Below are 18,579 nucleotides of genomic sequence, written 5' to 3'. Positions count from 1 at the left end.
TAAAGCAATAAATATTGAACACTTCATAGAATAGCTCATGATGCATCTGGAGATAATAATCTCCCTCCTAGATAATTGTTTGGATAATTGTGTTGTATAATGGTTTTGGATAATTATCTGAGTAATGAACATATTTAGAGGAACTGTGGTCTTCTCTTACAGTGTAATGAGTATAAAAGTTACAAATTAATATGATAATCTATTGGCTTTGGTCAGTCACTCATTCATTTCAAATTACAGTGGAGCAAAAGAGTGATTGCATTTTTGAATTAAACTGCTTTAGCAAATTTGGTGTGCAAACACTTGCATTTGAACCCCTACTGCCCTGTTTTCTGTTTTCTTTACCTTTAATTTTCCATCCAGGGGCTCAAGGCAAATGGACAGTTGTGCTTTATGGCTAAGTGGCAGCATGATCTCTGCAGTAATATCAGCTTTATAGAGGCATGTGCTCAGCAGAGGTCCAGACTCTGTGCTTTTTCTCTCCTTTGTGTGAGGATTTTGCTTTTGCTGTAATTGTTTTGGAATTAGATTGTGCTGTGGAATGAGTCATCTGCACAGACCATAGACCATGGGCATCTTTGCAGTTTCTTTTCTCAAATGATAGCCTCACTGTTAGCCTTTTTTAGCTTGTGCTGAGCACTGCTGTGGGGTACCAGAGGTAGAGCAAGGTGACTGTGTGGTGCTGCCACCAGCTGCCCTGGGGGAGAGAGGAGAAGGGAAAAGCAGAAGCCCCTCTCCTGAGATATGTACTGAGGCACTCCTGGAGCTCTTCTCAGCCCAGCTTACTGAATTAAAGTGACTGAAAGCTCAGCTGAGTAAAAGAAAAAGAAAGAGAAAAAAAAAGAAAAGAAACACAAGAAAAAGCCATAGGCTTGTCTTTGAAAACGCCTTCTGAGTTCAGTCTAAAATGTCTCTCTGCCATGAATAAAAATTTGTGTGCAAAAACTACGAAGGAAAGTAGATGGGCAAATGTGCTGCTTTTGCACAGCTTAGGAACCATGGTGTCTATCTAATTCTCCAATTTACGAGTGGTGGGGAGAGTTCTCTGTGGTAGTTCAACTGAAGTGGATTCATTTTCTGGCATTACAAAGACTGCTGATGCATTGTTTGTGAACTCCATGCTAATCAACATTGCATGCTTCATGTGAAATTAAAAAAAAAAAAAAGCTGTTCATAAGCCACAAAGAGTATAACCCTGAACTTTTTCTGTTGCTTTTGAAGCTGTGTGCTCTGCAAGGGGCAGGTGGATGTGGGAGAGGGAGATGCAGGACTCTGCCAAGCCTGTCCCCTCCTACCTTCTTGCTCTCCTTGCTACATCCATCTTTGTGCCATGCCAAATCCTACAAGCTGCCTATGGTTGACAGTTCTTAGCTGTGCATAACCCTTGCTCGCTGTCTTGAAGTGCCAGGACTGGGATGTGTCCAACTTGGGCTTAGGGCACAGGGAGCATGTCTGTTGCCCTCTCCCTTTCTGTGTGCCAGGGATGATGCTCACCTGATCTAAAGTGGTCAGCACTGGAAGAGAGGTAGCACTTCAGGCTGGTACCTTGCATGAAATACTGCTGCAGTACTGCTCTTCCCTTCTGCACTATGCTTGTGTGAAATTGTCATGCTGCTGGACATTGTGGCCATGCCATCTTGTCCTATTGCTTTTCCCAGATAACAGCAATAGGATGAGAGAGAATGGCCTCAAGTTGCATCTAGGGGGGCTCAGGTTGGGTATTAGGAAAAACTTGGAAGGAGTGGTGAGACAGTAGCACAGGCTGCCCAGGGGGGTGGTGGAGTCACTGCCCCTGGAGGTATTCAAGAACAGTGTAGACATGGCACTGAGAGACATGGTTAGTGGGTATGGTAGGGATATGTTGGCAGTTGAACCAGGTGATCTTAGAGGATTTTTCCAACCTAAATGATTCTGTGATTCTATATGATTTGTTGCCTAACAGAGTCATGGATGTCCCCTGCATCTGGGTGTCCCAGTGGCATGTTGCTGTGCGCTGCAAAGTTGTAGTGTGAGTTAGCAGGGTGTACACATAGCCAGAGATTTGACATGTTTGGGTAGGAAGGTTTTTCTGGCATAGTTTGAAAGCAAAGAAAAGACAATCTTATAGCACCATATATGCTGAAGCATTAAATACAACAATTTTTTTCCAGTAATCTGAAAAACTAAATTACTGTTGCCACATGTTTATTTACTGTTCCTTATCCAATCTGAACTGCTAAGATTTTCTAGAAGAAAGGCTTTTAACGGAGAAGGTAATGTAAGCACTGTTAGAAATAATTATATTCTTCTGGTTTACTGCTAAGCTAAGCAGGTTTTAATTGTGTTTGATTCTTTTGAATCTGTAATGTATTGAGAGTATTGATTCACTCTGTAGGCATGTATTTGTATGTGGGTATTATTATATTCATGCAGTAAATTTTTCATTACTAAACAGGCTATAACCAACCTATGAATTCATGGCAATCTTATGCATTTGCTGTTTAATTCTGTTAATATTCCTGAACCCTTGTGTTTTCATCTGCACTGGCACCATCCACTTCTAATAGAAAGGCAGCTGAGCTACTGATGAATGATGGGCAAAGTGGGACATCTGAGGGTTTATATATAAAAACCCTTACTCGAGTTGCTGGGTCAGTTCTTAACATGGATGTTACACAACTCAGAAAGTAAATAAAATTTTGAACCAGTGAAGGCTTGTTAATGTTTAAGCCTCAGCAAAGAGTTGAAACACTTCTACAGGAATGGAAATCAAGAGAGCAAAGTAATAAAAACCTTTCTAGTGTATGTTTTAGGGGAAAATGTATTTGGGAAAGCAAATGAGAAATGCTGAGAGAAGGAGACATTCCCATTTAAAGCTTATTTAAAAATATCAGTTATCTGTGCACCTGTAGAACTGCAATTGAAGTACACTATCCTCAGTAGTACTACTTTGGATATTGCTTCAAGGCACGGGGGAAACATGGAAAATTATTAAATTATTAAAACAGAGGGCTGGTGTTCTGGCCTCTTTCTTGGAAGCAGAGGGCTGTTTGTGAGCTGCCACATCTCTGTGCCCAGGGACCTCATTTTTCTGAGGGCTTCAAAGCCCACCTGAGCAAGAAAACCAGGTAGGCTTCTCCAGAGTTTCTTCCAAAGAGACTGTGAGAATACTTGCTACTCTGTGAGGGTAGAGCTCAACTAACTTGTTGGAATTCCAGCTACAGATTCCCAGGATTATGCTGTGTGGCTGTGTGTAGTTCAACAGCTGTTGCAGGAGAACCAGTTCCTCTGGCAGTGCTACAGGTATTGCTAGAAGCTGGTGGTTACTGAAAGAGTTGAGAGGCTTTAACAAAAATGTCTCTCTCAAGTTCCACTGAACTGGCACTGAATTCACAAAGATGACAGTTGCCTTCTTTTTTCCCTGAGGAAGACAAATAGTGTGTTTGACCCTTCTCCTCCTTGCAAAAACCGCACAGAAAAGTAATTGGATTGACAGTGTGGTATTCCTTCCTTCCTGTGCTGATAGGATAATAATACAAAACCCTCAGAAGCATTCTGATAACATTCAGTAAAACTAATTTAATAGTCATTGAATTCTTGAAAGTTCTCATTAGGATGCAAAGAGCAAATATCTGTGTAATTTGAGCATGGGCAGCTTCACAGTGAAGCATGAGGAACTGATGTTGAAACTGCCTGTTCTTCATACAAACAAGACTGTATTTATCTTACTTCATAGTGACTTAATGCAACTCCATTTGGAAGAGTTGCATTTGAGGGAGTAGAAAAAAATGTTCACATTGTTTTCTTTGCCAGAAATGTAACATTGTATGTGCAGCTGTATATATTCTCCGCCATACATTAGGCCTGATCAAAAAGTATTGCACTCCCTCAAGCTTAAATTCAGCTGCTTCATGTTGTGCTGCTGGTATTGTTCCAGTTCATCATACGCTGAGATGACTCACACTGCATGCATTGTGGTATTTAACATAATGTTTCCCTCTTTTTGAATTAGTCTGCAGTGTATGATGTGAAATACAATTCACAATTAGCACTTCAGCACTATTGAATCCAACTTGAAGTGTTTTGATGGAAACAAAAATCTGTTTTATTCATTAGATGTCCCTAAACAAAGCAAGTTATATCAATAGCTGATAGTGTATGATAGTATGGTATTAACTGGTGTCTTTCAAATACAATCACATTTAAGAATTGCTGTTTCATAAGCCCCTAGCAGTTGAAGAACTCAGTCTCACCTCTTTCAATACTGCTGAATTATAGTGGGTTTGATTTGCTCTTGGTTTATCCCCATCACTTACGTCAAGTGCTAAGAAGTGGAGCCATGTCTCTTTTTGGAGATGCTTGGTAATTACCCACCTTAATCAGGCAATAGAAAACTTAGCAGCCTGACTGGGATGGTGCAGGATTGTTTTTCTTAGTGAGACAGCCAGAGTTGTAGCGATGTCCATAGTGATTGCAGAGCCTTTCTCAGCTTGGCATTTAAAGCAAAGGTCTTTGACAAGGCTTCAGGGGCAGGAAAAAAACAGCTGCAAGAGCTGAAGAGAAAGCAAATAGTGCATGTACACATTTTAAATGGATACAGACTGTGCTGAAAAAAAGAAGGCATAGCTCTGAAAAATGCTACAAATAGAAGGAATGGATGGAGGCGTGTGGAATTAAAATAAATAAATAAATTATAAAAAATGAAGGAGAGTTAGGTTAAGCAGTGGGGAAGAGGAAATGAGCGGTGATCTGACTGACCATTCCTTGAAAGCTGTGGGAAGGAGGGGTAGAGGGAACACTGTGGAATCACCAAATACAGAATGGAGTTTAGCTGGAGGTTAGCTCTATATATCACTTCCATATGCAGTGCTGTTAGTGCAGCAGTGTGTCAGAGCAGTAGTGCTGACAGGACTGTCTGATGAACAGCTGTCCCTGATGGAGACTCTGTGCTTTATCTAAGACTAACTGTGCTTACACACTAGGTAGTATGATGTCTTATATGTCTTATATAACTTTGAACTAACCAGACCTATGTGAGTCTTCTGGTAGAATTTGTGAAGTAGTGAGTCTTTTAACTTTTTGATGTCTGCTGAATAAAATAATAGGACCTAACAGACAGACAGTAGGCTATTCAATTGAGTTGTCTCTCACCTGTACTGGGAGTTCTTTGCTCCAATTCAAGGTCCTATGTGTATGACATTTCTGGTAGTTTCAATCAAACAGTTTAGTTAGGCAGTACTTCATCACCTTCCATTACAAAAATACAATTATTCTACTGGCTTAAACACCACATGCATGTTGTCAAAGCCCTTTGTTGCAATCTAAACTCTTAGTATTTCATTCAGTTCATAGAGAACATATTTTCTTTTGTGCCTTGTAAGCAGCCTTCTCCAGATAAAACAATTTAAATCGTTCAAGTTTTCTTCATGGATCATCTCTCTTAGACTTTACTCATTCCTTTCTTCTAGATTCTTTATTACTGGTCCATATCTTGAAAGATGATGGCTAACACTTGACACATCAGACCTCCTAAGAGTGTCCAGTGGGAAAAAAAAAAACTGGAAAGATTATTTCACATCTCTTAGAGATTATATTACCGTTTGCATTACTCAGTATAAGGACCATTAACTTCTATAGCAGTAGGCTAGAAGTGAGTCATTTTCTGTTTGCAGCTTGTGGATCTTTTTTGACATGTCTGCTGCCATGGTTGGTTTCCCATGTAGTATTTATCTATATTAATCTAGAACTAGAATTTACACTACTGAATTGCATTTTTACTGGTAATTTCTTTGGTTGTCAAGAACATCTTATGTTTTAATGTCCCAGTTTTTGCAGTCCTGCATGTCCTGTTGCCATCTAACAGAGACCGACCTCTGTTAAAACACTTGGGTTGTCAAGAAAATACTGAATGTACAAGGCCTCAGTAGTACTGACTGGCTAGTGGGGAACTCTGTTTAAAGTCTAATTTGTGTGCTTTAAGTCCTCAGTATGAAGTGTACTAGAATGAGGACTAATGAGGACAGTGAGAAAGCTCAATTTTGATCCTAATCAGGATCAAAACTGAATGCAGATAAAATTGTAAAAAAGTGTGGAAGGTAGGAAGAAAGTGGAAATTATTGGCTAAGTGATAGAATGACTTGGAGATTCCAAAACAAAATCTGCTTCCTACCTCTTTCAACTATTAGTTGATGAGCCCTGAATAGTATCTTCAGTAATTCAAAGGATCATGAGGGCTTTTAAATATCAGGAACAATGTATTTTTAGTTGTTCTGCAACCAGGTAAATGCTATGAGAAAGCTCATTTAATCCACTTATGAGATTGACTTGGAGCCAGAATTCAATTTAAAAAAAAAGGCATGAATTATTACAATTAGTATGACAATTAAAACCCTATGATGACTCAAGCTTAAATTATCAAAAGCGACTACAACAGCTTTGAAGCAGAGAAAAGATCAGTTTGTGCAGAGAGCAGATAATAAAGTGGATGTCACTGCTGGGAAGAGCTGGGTATACTAAGTGGTATATGAACAAAGAGTGAATGCTCTTTATCTACACTGTGTAAGTCTCAGATCAAAATATGCTGTGGTTCAGAACATCTTTAAGGTGTACAGGCTCCCTCATTTTCCTCTGATTAATTTTGCTTTAGATCCAGTCCTTTCAGAGGATTTTTCTAGTTTGTTTAATGTATTACGGATGCTTTCTTCCTAATGGCTAAAGACTGTTTCTGGCTCCATGTGAACTGGGGAGCCTCCAAGGATCTGGCTGAAGAAGAAATTTGCCCATTCTCTTTAATGTTTGTACAGTCTGATAGAATTTGAAAACTCCCAGTTGGAAAAATAGTTGTTTCTTACTAGTGGTAAACAATTACTAATTTACCAATAACCTAAATAATATGAAGAAGTTCTGTATGTCTCGAAATGTCCTGTGAAGATTTTTTTCCATATGCCTCGTGTAGTATCCTTCTCATTTGCCCTGAGCCTTCCAAAAATCATGTGATTACTCCATGCTGATGATTTGGCCTCTGTCACTGTGGAGAGAGAGTAGAAACTCTGCAGGGCAGTCTAAAGGTCCACAAGATGAATGAACTGCTGCCTGGAAGTGCATGTATCTTTCCCAACCCTTCTCTAAAAGGCTGACAATAGGCCAGGCCTGACTTCAGATAGCTCAGGTTAGGTGCAGATGAGTCTGTCCTTGCTGCATGCTTCTAATTGGCACCTTACCCTGTGAGTTGAGCTTCAGGGTTCAGTAGCTCTGAGTATTCATACTAGCTAATTCTGAGATCCAGAACTTGAGATCCAGAGCCTTTTCTTTTTTAAAGGCTGCCAAATGATTGGGAATGGGAGGGAACAAAGAGATACCCCTCATACTGCAAACTACTTGCACATCTGACTATATAGCGATAGCATAGTAAACAGTATATAAAAAGTAAGAATAAAAAGGCAAAAGTACAAAATGTATCCCATGAGCTCTGAGACTGCATTTTATTTGAGGCATTAATTTTCTGGAATTATATGAGCTGATACTTACACTGTCATTTGCAAAATGGCTTTGCTATTACAGTAATTTTGGTGGAAAGAGTCATTAGTTTGTCTCATAATCAGCATACTCTGCGTGTATAAGCATTAGGGAGCATGCAGGTGAATAGGGGGAGCTGTTAAATATTCTTTCTGCTATGATTCAAATACAAAATAAGATCTGAGGTAAGAGTGTTCCTTTGCCTGGGAACTCCAGGTCTCAGGGGCTGAATGCCTCCAGCATCTTCTGCTGGAACCAGGCTTGGGAAAATTTCATCTCTGATTTAACATTAATTTACCCCCTAAAGAAGGCAGGCTACTGATAAGTAGGCATCACATGTTTTGTATCCATCTGGCAAAATAGAAAAGTTGTCAAGATTTGTTCTACAACTGTTAAAGAGAAACTTGCTGGTACTGAACCCTTTGGAGCTGCTTTCATTCCTTCAGCACCCACCAGTCCATTCTCCTTACTTTCCTTGCCTGTGACCTCCTTTACCATGATGTTAAACTGTACATCCTCTCTGAAAGCTCTGAGTGTTCAAAGTAGTGTTCTATGTCTGTCTGCATCATGACCATTTCCTTCATTTCTGTAAGATATCTTGGCTTTTTACTTCCTGTTTTGCTCATGTTGTACTGGTCACACATAAAGTCTTTGTGCTCTATCATACAGTCTGACTCAATCTGACTTTTCCTTCCCATAGCATATCATAGCATAGCACAACATAGAATAGCATTGGGGCCATCAAAGATCATTGAGTCCAACTACCTGACCATGTTAGGGCTAATCAAAAGTTAAGCATATTATTGTGGATATTGCCAAATGCCTCTTGAACACTGACAGGCGTGGGGCATCAATGACCTTTCTAAGAAGCCTGTTCCAGTGTTTGACTGCCTTCATGGCAAATAAATTTTTCCTTATATCCAGTCATAATGTACTGCTGCAATAGCCTTTGACTTAAGAGCATCTTATTTGTTCATCTTACAGCATACTTGTGAGCATGAAGTTAGTTCCTTCATTGCTTTCACTTCTTAAGTTCTTTCACTGAGTTCTTCTTTCTATATCAGTTATCCTTGACATTTAATGCGCTTAATTCTCTAGTCTTATCTGCTAACTATGTCTTCAGTATATAAAGTGAACACTGTTCACAGTTTGAACTTAGTTTCTGGCTTGTCTCTAGCTGCTGTGCTTTTAATAACCTCTCAGCTCCAACAAATTGATGTTTTTGCATTTGAGGATATTGGCTTGATTTGGTTCTGATGAAATTCTCTACCTTTTAAGTCTGATTTTAATGCAATCATTATTTCCTCAGTTGTAGAAGTAAGAACTGGAGAATTTTATAAGCTACAGATTTCACTGGAAGACACATTTCTATTTTTAAATAGTAAATCTGTCTGTAAAACATCACTTCCAATATAACTTCCAATTGGGGAAAAATGATGAAATTGATGAATATGCCTTTTTCACTCTCAACTATTATTGAAATATTGCTGCTTCTCATTTAAAAGTACTTCTCATTTTCACAATTGATATTCTAATAGAACAGAATATTAAGTCAAAATCTGAACAATATATATATGTATTTTAAAGTGGACCATTTCAATTTATCTATTTTTTTTTATAAAATCCCTTGAAGAAATAGAATTAAACTTTTCTTTTTGTCTCTGTTCTGAATGAAAATAAATCTGGTATTTCCTAGTAGAATAGAAAGTTTGTGTTCACAGCAAGATGTTCTAAATTTATCTGATTAGTTTTGTAGGTTAATTTTATCTGTCAAGCAACTTGGAGTAGATTCAACATAAAATTGGTCACTAATTTCAAACATATATAATGTTTGTCAGCACTGGAACAAGGAGGTAGTGATTTTGCCCATAGCTGCGATTTTTTGGGTTGTTGCTTCCTGATTTCACAGTTAGCTGACTGTCTCAAACATACTGAAAGTTTGTTGTTTCTTTTTTTGTCGTTGTTGCTCATTACATTCAGTTTACTGCTATTTATATTTTCTTAGTTTATGTGTCTTCATGAAAGATGTTTTTAATCCAAATTTCTATTATTTTTCTGTAACCGATTATGGAAAGCAATTTTTAAGTAATGAGACCAAATTTCCATCTGAATTAAGTATCTGTGATCTTGTTGATGAAAAAGAAATTAAGAATGAAAGAAAATATGTGATGGGGACCAGAAAAGGCAGGTCCAAATCTTGACAAAAATGCTGATTTTTCAAGATATGATGAAAAATTACAGAATTTGGAGATTCTAAAAATGTAAGAAAAAGGAGAATTATTTAGTGCAATAGATGAATGCCTCTTCCATTCTTAGCAATTAAAGCCATGGCCCATTGAAACATAAAGCAGCTGGGGAGCTGTCAGCTGTGTCATTATGTTATGACTTGCCAGAAAGAAACTGGGGATTGTAGTGATGTATTGCCTTATGTTTGTCTTCGTAGTTTCCTTATTTCCAGTTTCACATTTCCACTTGAAATTGACTTCATCATTTTCATTTAAGTCTTGCTTGTAATAAAGGATTTAAGACTTTCTGTGAAAAGTAGGAAACAGTTCTGGTCAAAATAAAGATGACATCAGAATCACTGACTATCTCTTCCCTCTGATTTTTGAGATTACCTACTAGAAATTCAAATATCAGTCAAATGTGATGAACACAAATGACCATGAGACCAAGGAAAATGTAGACCTTAACTAAAGACATGCAGTCTAACACATGTAATGAGAAAGGACTGCCCTTGGAAGAACAGTCCTGCATGGTAAATTGGGAACCAAAAGACTTCTACTGGCTTTTTTTTTCCTTCTTTTTTTTTTTTTTCATCACACCAGAGCCTGTGCTTTCCACACCTCCAGGACTGTGGTACAATTTTGAACCCCCATTTTACTGTCTTGTATTGAAAACGTTTCCACTAGAATTCACTGTTCAGTGGAATTCAGGGGTAGCTGTTTTGGTATTTGTTATTATCTAGACAAAATGAAAACCCTATTATAAGGCATAGAAGTAGCAAAAATTTAGCAAAGTTCATGCTTTTGAAACACCATTTATCAAGACAAAGTCGCTTAATCTCTTTGGGCTATTTCCCTCTGCCTTCAACATGGATATTCTTATATGCCTAGAAAATGAGTACGTAAACTATAACAAAAATATCTATCTTCAACTTTTGCTTTGTTTTTTTTTGCTATGTCCCTGCTGAGTTGCCCTTCCTGAAGCTATCTAGGGAGACATTCTTTCCCCTCTTGATTTTTTTTCATTAAAATCTTTGGTGATGAGCACTGTCAGAATGCATGATTTTTAAACACAAAGTGGCACTGGGAAAACTGGAAGCATTTGGTAATGAAGCATTCAGAGAACACTGGTCACACTGCAATTGCTTGTCTGTGGATACTGTTGACTGACAGGAAAATTATGCTTGCTAAAGGATAGTCTGATCTTCAAAGAGAATTATGTTTACTCGGATAAACATGATTTTCAGAAGCAAGAGCAATCAAAAGCCTTTTATTTTGAACATTCATTGTGAGAAAAATTCTTCATGGCTATTATTCCATTGTATGTTTTGTTAAACAGTTGGTGTCTTTAACAAATGGCATTTTCTGTTTTGCTTTCTTGTTTTCATGCCTTGACATTTAATATAGATCCTGCATTATAGATTTCAAAAGATCTGCCATTGTTCTGACATAAATCCTATTTTATGGGATGAAAAAAAACCCTCTGATTTGACTGCAGAGGACAAGGAGTGAGGCAGTGTTTTGAAAACATGGCATTGCCTTCTTTGAAACTTGCACCACTGAAACCAGTTACTACCAGAAAGGTGTTTCATGACTTTTTGCTTTGGTTCCTTTAGCAGTGAAGATATTAATAACAGTCTGTGCAGAGATTTAGCCACTCCAGTGCTTATTAAGTCAGTGGTACCACATGCATATTTACCATTCAGGAGCACAGGAAAGCATTTTTCTTCTGATGAAGTAGTATGTATTTTCACTCCTTTTGTATCATCTTTAACATGATATTCATCAGGCATCTTCACTGTGAGGCTCTCCCAGTTATAATCTCATCTGCAGTGGTCATATTGAAGTTTTAGCAGCTCATAGTTTCTCTAAGCCCACTATTCAATGCCAACATGAAATCTCACATATCAGTTACCTTCCTACCTCAGTATTTTTCTGTATTCTTAGCCAAATTAGCTCCCAGTGTAGAAAAACTACTTTAAAGAAACTGTGAAAAGTATCATTACTTTGTATAGTAAAATCATTAAAAACTGTCTAGTTAGAGACAGTATCACAGGGAACAATTGAGTGGCCCATTCTATGCATAAGCAAAGTACAAACAGCATAAACATAAATTTCAAGGTTTTTAATTTTCTTTTTTTTATGAAGTGAGAAAGTACTTTAAAATTCATTCTGAATTTAAGACTTTGGTAGGTCATCAGCAAGCAGGCAACAAATGGAAGGGCAGCCTAACCCCTTGTTTAAGAGTAAGGTGCGAGTTTGTCTGCTTTCAATAAGTCTGTGGATTACATAGCAAAATGTAGTGATTGACAGAAAAAAAACAGAGATCCTTTGGGAAGTCTTAAAATCCAGTTTCTAAACTTCAGCTGCCAAAGGTATTGTTTGATTGCCCCTCAACTTGTGCATCTCTGTGGATGCAGGTGGTGACCACAACTTATGTGGCTTTCCTGCACCTATTGTGGACCCCATCTGCAGCAGGTAAGGCAGAGCACCCTGTGATGATTATGAAATTCATGAGAGTGAAAACCATTTGGGAATATGATTCAAAACAAACTGCAGACTCTGTAAAGATCCAGTAGGACTTGGCATATTGCATGCAACGTGTCAATTTAAGGACTTCCTTAAATACATGCTTTCAGTCTTTACCAACACAGTTTAACCTAGATTAAATTTTACTGATGCCTTGTTTATGTCTCAAGAAATACTTTCCTTATATCTGAGCCTAATTCTAAAGCAATTCAACTGTTTTATTCACTGCAGCTGCACTTTTTAGCCAACTTTTTCAAGCTGGATTGGGTAAAGACTTTTTTGTGCAGAAAACAGAAGTGTTTTCCTTGTTATTCTGCAACACTTTTCCCTTTGATAGTGATCTTTTTTTCTTGACTTTTTGCTCTCTTTCATGGACATTGTTATTTATCAGTACTGCACTCCATTAAAAAAAATACATTTTTCTGTTTCTAATTGTGTTGTTTGCTGGGTGTTAGCCAGAATTTACTATCTGGAGCAGACGGCAGAAACTTACTTTTGGTGCCATCTGTAATATAATATTGAAAGGCTGAAGATCTACTGCTGATCTCTATCACTAGTCTGTATAAATTCTTTTCCTCTTGAAATTCACTTCCTCTGTGTCCCATTTTCAGTCCAATGAGCCAACTTCTCACTTATTTCATGTTTCTGCACTTTAACCTTTGATGAAGTGCTTGGCTAGATGAGATTTTCTATGATAGACTCTCCATAGAGCAGATCAGGCTGCCTGCTCCCTTTAGAAGGCAGATCTGTCTCTGCTTCCTGTTCCCACCTCCATTTGGGGCTAAAATGACACAAAATGCTGGGTGTGTTTGAGGGAAAGGTGTGCTGAAGAGCTCTAGGACATGAAGAACTCAATGTTAGTCACAGCATTAAAGTTACCTCTAACACTGTTAAAACTCTATTAGTCTAAAACTTACGAGTATCTTTGACCGTAAACCCACTTGAGGCCCATCTTAATGGTTTCCCCAACTGTCTGATATCAGTCTGGCAGAGCAAGCAGAAGAGAGAGCTCCTGTACTTCATGGGAGTAGTATAACAAGGCTGGGCTATGCTTCTCAAAGCTTCTAATGGTGGGACCATCCCCAGTTCATATGCTGCTCACCAAGCCCAGCACAAGATTTGCAAAGTGCAACCCCCATGCTTAGTGTTGTGTCCATGTTGCTACTGTGAAATTTAAACATGTGTCAAAGGCATATGCTTCCTTGTGTTTGTAAATGGGGCTCCAGCTTCTGAGAAGAAATGTTTTATCTACCACTGCCAGAGTATGAACCATCTAAAAATTATTTTCTTCTGGATCCATTGATTTTGTTCAGAAAGATGTTCTGCAGCATCTACCCTCCAATCCTTTGCTTGGAGCACTCTAACGCTCTGATGTATCTGTCCCTTAATACAGTGTCTTTTCTCATGGTAGATCAGGTACTTTTTTCTTCTTAAAGCACATGTTTAGGGAAAGAAGGAAAAGGGAGGAAGGAAGTAAACAAAAGCCCTGCGACTTCGGGGAGTGTGTGCCTTCTTATTTTCTACATGTGGGATACCTTGGAGGGGCACTTTTGCAATTGCTGGGGACCGAACTGCAGACTTTAGCAGTAGCAGTTCCTAAGGACACTGCCATCATCTTAGCTTGTATGTTTTGAAAGTTTTTGCTCTAGAAATCAGTAGGACCTCACTTCAGAGTGAGGTTCTTTGGAAAAGCTTATCTTTCAGGAAACAAAATATGGCTCTCATGGTGAAGCAACACGGGCAGTTTGGCTATCAAATCCTATGGCTGAGCCTTTTTCTGTGCCTCACACCCTGAGACAGAGCTGGAGGGGTACCACTCGGTTTGGACTGAAGGGAGGGAGTGGGGAAGGGGTGAGTTTGAATAAAGTACTGGTATTTTAGGGGAATGATTTAGAAGATTTTAAGTATGCTGAATCTCACATAAGTTGTCACAATAAATGACTTTCATTTTTTCATTGATATTGGACCCACTCGCTTATGTTGAAAATAAATATTCATATTTTATTTTGGTATGGTCCCAAAACAGTATCTTGCAACAAAGCATTGCTCTTTTTACAAATTTTAAAGTGTTTATGAAAACGAATCAATTAGCTAGTGAGCAGAATTGAATTTCAAATGTGAAATGAGCTACTCATGTTAGGTATAGGCATATATAGAAATGATACGCACTCTGCCATAAATTACAAAAGCATTCAATGCTGAAATGCTGAAACATGACTCACTGCATTTGGAAGATTTGAAACACTTTTCATTTGCATGCTTTGAAAGATGGCTAATAATTCAGACCTAGTCCATGAAAAATATAACTAGAAAGAAATGTCTTAATGACCTAACAAGAGTTTGTGTCACTAATTTGCTATTGTTCAAGAAGCTGAAACTTTGGCATAAGAAGTCCTGTGCAGGTAAATCTTTAGCTCTACAATGGCATCTCCAGATAGGCAAACAGATCAACCTTTCAACTTTTCAAATTGCATGGACTAATGATAGATTTTAGAGCTCATTTTTCCAGAAATTAAATGTCTATTTAATTTTGTTTTCAGTGATAATATTCTGTTGTTGGTAATCCCTTTCAGTACTGATGTACCAGCAGTGATCTCAATTCCCTTGTGTATTTTTTTCTGTTTTCTTTCTTCCTTCTACTTTCCATGTGACCAGAGAACTCTCAATTGAAAAGACCAGTTTTCTGAATAAAACTCTACCTATTGCAGAAAAAAACATCATGATTTGTCTTGAATAGATATAGAAGGAACTTCTGTTCATATAGATGACAAGTAATTTGCTGATATACTGCATTTTTGTCAGGTGGTGGTTCAGTCCATAGGAAATACTATAATGATTTATAAAGTATAGTAATATATAAAGCAGTAGTACATAAAGAGGAAAGCACTGCAGTTCGCAGCAGCATAGAAAGCAAAGATGATGTCTTAGGATGATGTCCCTTGCCATCCTTTCTGTCTCAGCATATAGTCTTTCAGGTTCATGAAGAAACATCTTAGAGCCAGCAGGATATCTTCTTACATTGTTCCTGATTATGGCTCTCTTAGAAACTCCAAGGCCTGATTGCTGGAAATGCTACTTCAGCTTGAAGGAATATAGCATACTGTAAGGATGCAAAAAAATGGCAGCTCCTGATCAATCTAAGAACTCTTTCTAGCCAGTGTGTCTCTGGCTGCAGGCAACAGCAGATGCCTCATCATTAGAGACATGAGCACATGGCAAACAAGAGCTGATGTTTCCTTGGTATATTCTCCCTGTAACATGCAGATTTCCATTCTCAGAGGTCAGACTGTGGTTTTCTTGCAGCCACCAAGTGCTACCTTTTTCTATCAGAGTACCACTGAAGCCACAATCAAGCCATAGAGGTAAGATAACTTTAGATGTGAATTTCACACTCTAAGATTCATTTCACTCAGTGTATTGTAGCATCTTTTCTTTCTAAGCAGTCTCGCTTTTTATGCTATGCTGTAAGGCTAATTATTCTCAATTTATTTGCACAGCCCTGCATTTGCCATCTATTATTCCCAAAATATAAAATGATCTGAATTCTTTTATATCTGGCTGCACTGCCTAATTATTCCTCATTTGTTTTTATTCTCTTCCAATTTAGTATCATCTGCAAAGTTGAAATCATGTTTTCATATCATAATTAGACCTTTAAGAACCTAAGAAAACTGCTTGGTGAATAAGCATGCAAAAGGGTTTGTTTTTTTTTTTTTCTCCTATTCTCATTCTAATGGAGATTTGAGGAGAGACAATAAATTAGAAATGCATGAAATGATGAGTTAAGAAATTCAAGTTGTTTGCCTATAGGCTGTAATGTTACAGCAGCCAGAAGCGACACGAAAAAGTAGTTATGATAAGGAAGTTGGTTAGGAATGACTGATAAGGATGTAGAAGATGAGTTGCCGTGCCCAGCTCCTCACCCACTCTGCCACATTAGAAGATGTGCTTGTTTGGACAGGGCGCCTGCATGGATGTGTCAAGGTTTAAAAGTTCCCTTCCTGTTCTGCCCCACTAACAAATAGTCAATGTGCAGAGGACAACTGATTACCAGCTGTGGCTTTGATGCAGACTTAAATTTCTACCTTTTAGAAGTAATTATACCCTTAAGGTTAGAGATTAGCCCACCATTAAAATATGGCTTACAGTATTTTCTGCATCTCGGAGATACACATATCTCATCTGAAGAATAAGGAAGATACAGGCACACTCACTGCATGACAGAAAAAGGCTCTTTTAATTATGTTACTTAGCATATTGTGGCAGAAATCAAAAAGTTTGATGTTTTCTAATGCCAGCAAGGCAGACCAACTCAGTAACCTTTATTTCAGTCATGTGTGTATCTGGAAGACTCTGTCTTAAATAGAATAAGTGCCATAGAAAATGATTTTTTTATATTTTTTAGTTTTTGTATGCCTTTGTTTCAAATAGTAGCAGTTGAATGCATTGTTTAAAGTTTTATGGAGCTGTAGGTAATTCAAATCACTACAGTCCTCCTTGTGGCCTTCCAGTACTTGAAGGGAGCATATAAACAGGAGGGGGAACAGCTGTTTATGAGGGTAGATAGTGATAGGACAAGGGGGAGTGGTTTTAAACTGAGACAGGGAGGTTTAGATTAGATATGAGGAGGAAGTTTTTCACACAGAGGGTGGTGAGGCACTGGAACAGGTTGCTCAAGGAGGCTGTGGATGCCCCATCCCTGGAGGCATTCAAGGCCAGGCTGGATGTGACTCTGGGCAGCCTGGTCTGGTGGTTGGCAACCCTGCACATAGCAGGGGGTTGAAACTAGGTGATCATTGTTGTCCTTTTCAACCCAGGCCATTCTATGATTCAGATTTTCACAAATGTGAAAATAGGGTGAAGGATGTTTTGTATCATCAACAAACAAAAATCTACAAGGTGTGCTGAATATCTCTCTTCATGGTTTATGTTTCAGTTTGTATTCCTCTGACCAAGATTAATGTTTGAATCTGCAAAACTTTCATACAAGGAGCAAATGTCCAAGTATAGGATCAGCTCTGAAACCACAGACCTTGTTCAGGGATTATCCCTCTTTCTCCTCATTTCCAGGTGGTGTTGTTCTGCTACTTACACTACACAGACATGTAACCATCTGTAGCTGATTTCCAGCAGGGAACCATAGAGCCTTCCCTTTGTGAGTTTGGATTGGTGCAGACTTTGCACGTGCACCACGAGTTTATGATGACCTTGCTATCTTCCTCTTTCCACTTCAAACAGAGCTCAGAAGAGGCCACCCGCATTAACCTGCCCCTTCATGCTGGTCCTATGACCTTGATTCTGTTGTGAGAAATAAAATTAGGGGAGACAGACCATGAGAAGTAAGCTATGGCTTGACTTCAGCTGCTTTGGTGCTCCTGTGAATTCAGGCATGAAAAGTGAAGCTTGTTTTGCAAAGTCACTTTCACTGGAAAAGGGAGTGACAGGTACTTCTGGGAATGAGATTGGGTGAGCCATCACACCTGTGGAGATGGTCTGAGTATCTCTGGGTCTGACTCCGATTTCCCCTGGTAGTGTCAGTCAGGAACAGCTCCTCCAAATTCAGAATAGTTGCACTAGTGAGAGTATTAGCATACGGCATTGGAAATCAGAGTCACATCAGGCCTCCAAGAAGGGATGCGTTTTTTAATTGCAGCCTATGGGGTTTTTTTGGCCCAAACTTTGCAGGCATATTCAACTACAGGTACAGCTTAAATCATTTATATGTATTCTTGACTGAGAAGTCAATCAGTTAATGTCCTGCCTGCAAAATTATGCCCATGAGTATGTGCAGCTGCTGTTTTGAGTGAGCAGAAGGGACACGTTACTTTGTACTTCAGTGACTTTTATTCTTCCCTGCAGGATGTCCAAAAGAAGGAATACATTTCTAAAAAGTTGTTTGATCCTAATAGGACGGGATATTTAAAAACAGTTATTAAATATTAACTCTGCAAGGCAAGGTTAAGGGCATTTGTGTAACTTCATGTTTTTCCATAAATCTATCAGACATTACTCTTAATTGTAGCCTGAACTACAAATTCATAAAGTTTAGAATGATGACATTTCCGCAAAACCAATGATGTTGCTGGGCCATGGAGTCATTTATCATGGAATGCAAAAATGTTCATGAGATAATTGCAGTGAATACTTTAACGTTTGCCTCTGCTCTTGGACAGATCACCCTGAAAATGCATTACACTGTTCTTCAAATGCATGGCTGGTCTCCTAAATCTCACGTATGCTTTCTCTTCCCTCCTAGATGATTCACAGATTTTACAAGGGAGTAAATTATTCACAGATTATGGATTTTAAGAAAAAATGTTCTTTATTACTA

The 18,579-nt window shown here is 38.4% G+C and overlaps 1 long non-coding RNA gene across 1 annotated transcript in view; it reads left to right on the top strand.

Moving 5' to 3' along the window:
* LOC128076315 (uncharacterized) overlaps window positions 1–18,579 on the top strand; it is a 183,946-nt gene that overhangs the window by 111,619 nt on the left and 53,748 nt on the right. The window lies entirely within an intron of this gene.

The sequence above is a fragment of the Tympanuchus pallidicinctus genome, unplaced genomic scaffold (assembly GCF_026119805.1).
Source record: "Tympanuchus pallidicinctus isolate F22 unplaced genomic scaffold, pur_lepc_1.0 scaffold14, whole genome shotgun sequence".
In the NCBI taxonomy this organism is placed as follows: domain Eukaryota; kingdom Metazoa; phylum Chordata; class Aves; order Galliformes; family Phasianidae; genus Tympanuchus; species Tympanuchus pallidicinctus.
The sequence above is the reverse complement of the archived record's forward strand: the minus strand, read 5'-3'. Positions and strand labels throughout refer to the sequence as shown.